At 43.1% G+C, this 2,540-nt stretch overlaps 1 non-coding gene across 1 annotated transcript; it reads right to left on the reverse strand.

Moving 5' to 3' along the window:
- Positions 1 to 491: 491 nt before the first annotated feature.
- Trnas-cga (transfer RNA serine (anticodon CGA)) lies at positions 492 to 566 on the reverse strand. The gene has a single exon. It is a non-coding gene; the product is annotated as a tRNA-Ser (tRNA).
- Positions 567 to 2,540: the final 1,974 nt, after the last annotated feature.

A 2,540-nucleotide genomic window follows, 5' to 3' on the forward strand; every position in this document is an offset into this window, starting at 1 on the left:
AGTAACAACAGCGTTTAATTTATTTTAATTTATGAGTCAGTACACACAATAGTACTTCGTACCTTCTCTTCAGAGGCAATCTGCTTCCCAAGGAAAAAAAATTGACGTCAGCGGTGAACTGCAGTGATAATACGGCATTACTGGTTGGGAGATTCCGTCTGTGGTGAAACCTCCTGGCAGATTAAAACTGTGTGCCCGACCGAGACTCGAACTCGGGACCTTTGCCTTTCGCGGGCAAGTGCTCTACCAACTGAGCTACCGAAACACGACTCACGCGCGGTACCCACAGCTTTACTTCTGCCAGTACCTCGTCTCCTACCTTCCAAACTTTACAGAAGCTCTCCTGCGAACCTAGCAGAACTAGCACTCCTGAAAGAAAGGATATTGCGGAGACGTGGCTTAGCCACAGCCTGGGGGATGTTTCCAGAATGAGATTTTCACTCTGCAGCGGAGTGTGCGCTGATATGAAACTTCCTGGCAGATTAAAACTGTGCGCCCGACCGAGACTCGAACTCGGGACCTTTGCCTTTCGCGGGCAAGTGCTCTACCAACTGAGCTACCGAAGCACGACTCACGCCCGGTACCCACAGGTTCGCAGGAGAGCTTCTGTAAAGTTTGGAAGGTAGGAGACGAGGTACTGGCAAAAGTAAAGCTGTGGGTACCGGGCGTGAGTCGTGCTTCGGTAGCTCAGTTGGTAGAGCACATGCCCGCGAAAGGCAAAGGTCCCGAGTTCGAGTATCGGTCGGGCACACAGTTTTAATCTGCCAGGAAGTTTCATATCAGCGCACACTCCGCTGCAGAGTGAAAATCTCATTCCGTCTGTGGTGTTTGGCGGCCCGCAACGAGTCTTTGTGTTTACGGCACTACAGCGACTTGCGAGTCGATGAATACGAAAAGAAATTATTGGGACAACACAATCACCCAGTCTCCTCGCGAAGAAAATCTCCTACGCGAATGGGAAGCGAACGCGGGACTCCATAATGTAGAGGCAGTGTCTTTGCACTACTGTAGAAACACCAATAAAATCTGAAATTTCCTTACTTATGTCGAATTGACGCATAGATACATTGTAAGTGCAAAATATGACACTCACTAACAGGAGATTTTAATGGGTGCAAAGAATTTTATCTAGGATTGTGGTGAGTCCACATACAATTTTAATGAATAAAAATCATAAGCCGGCCGATGTGGCCGAGCGGTTCTAGGCGCTTCAGTCTGGAACCGCGCGACCGTTACGGTCGCAGGCTCGAATCCTGCCTCGGGCTTGGATGTGTGTGATGTCCTTAGTTTAGTTAGGTTTAAGTAGTTCTAAGTTCTAGGGGACTTATGATTTCAGATGTTAAGTCCCATAGTGCTCAGAGCCATTTGAGCCATTTTGAAAAGTCATAAATATTTATCCTTAAGATTTTTTCTTATTAAGCTAACTTTTTACGCTCGTATTCGCTTAGATAAAGAAAGTACCTCCTTGGGCAAGACACACTTTATTCTTATGCACCGTTTCGCCAAATGTTTCGGTGCTGCCACACAATACTTCATGTGTTTCTTTTTAGTTTCCTGTAAAAAATAAAGATATATTGAACATAGAAGTAAAAGAAAGTGGCATCGTTGATAGTTGAGTTATTTTGTTTCCAGTTTTTCTTATTTTTCACTATCACTAAATTAACTCTTTACAACTATTGGAAAAATCTTTTGTTTTTAACAGAACGTATTTCTCCATAAACTATTGCCCTTATCGATGCTGAGTGGCTTACATACCACAACGAAACAGATAGTTATACCGTAGGTCTGTACAATTGACTTATTTGCCCTTGTAGCATTAACCAACACCGCCTTGCCTTGTTGGTGCTGTGAACGGCTGAAACGAAGGCGAAACTATAGCGGTTATTTTTCCCAGGTCATGCCGCTATATTCTATCGCTTAATGGTGATGGCATCCACTTGGGTAAAATATTCTGTAGATAAAATAATCTGGAGTGGACTACTCAAGACGATATTGTCATCAGAAAAAACAAAACAAGCTTTCTATCCGTTGGAGCTTGGAATGTTAGATCCCTTAATAGGTTCGGTAGAGAATTAAAAAAATGGAAATGGATAAGTTGGATATAGTGGGAATTAGTGAAGTTCGGTGGCGGGAGGAACAGGACTTATTGTCACATGAGTACAGGGTTAGAAGCACAGAGACAAATAGGGTTAATTCATGAGTAAAGCCTAACATTGAATAAGAAGATAGGAATGCCGGTAAGCTATTATCAACAGCAAAGCGAACGCATTATCGTAGCCAAAACAGACAGGACGCCAACACCCACCACAGCAGAACGGGTTTATATGCCACCATACTCTCCAAAAATGAAAAAAATTGAAGAGTGTATGATGGAATAAGAGAATTTTTCAGGTAGATAAGGGAGATGAATATTTAATTGCTATGGGAGACTGGTTTTCGATAGTAGGAATAGAAAGAAAAATAGTTGGGGAACATGGGGTAAAGGAATCAAAGGGGAAGCTGTCTGCTAGAATTCTGCACAGAACATAATTTAATCATTG

This window comes from Schistocerca serialis, chromosome 3 (genome assembly GCF_023864345.2).
Source record: "Schistocerca serialis cubense isolate TAMUIC-IGC-003099 chromosome 3, iqSchSeri2.2, whole genome shotgun sequence".
Lineage (NCBI taxonomy): Eukaryota > Metazoa > Arthropoda > Insecta > Orthoptera > Acrididae > Schistocerca > Schistocerca serialis.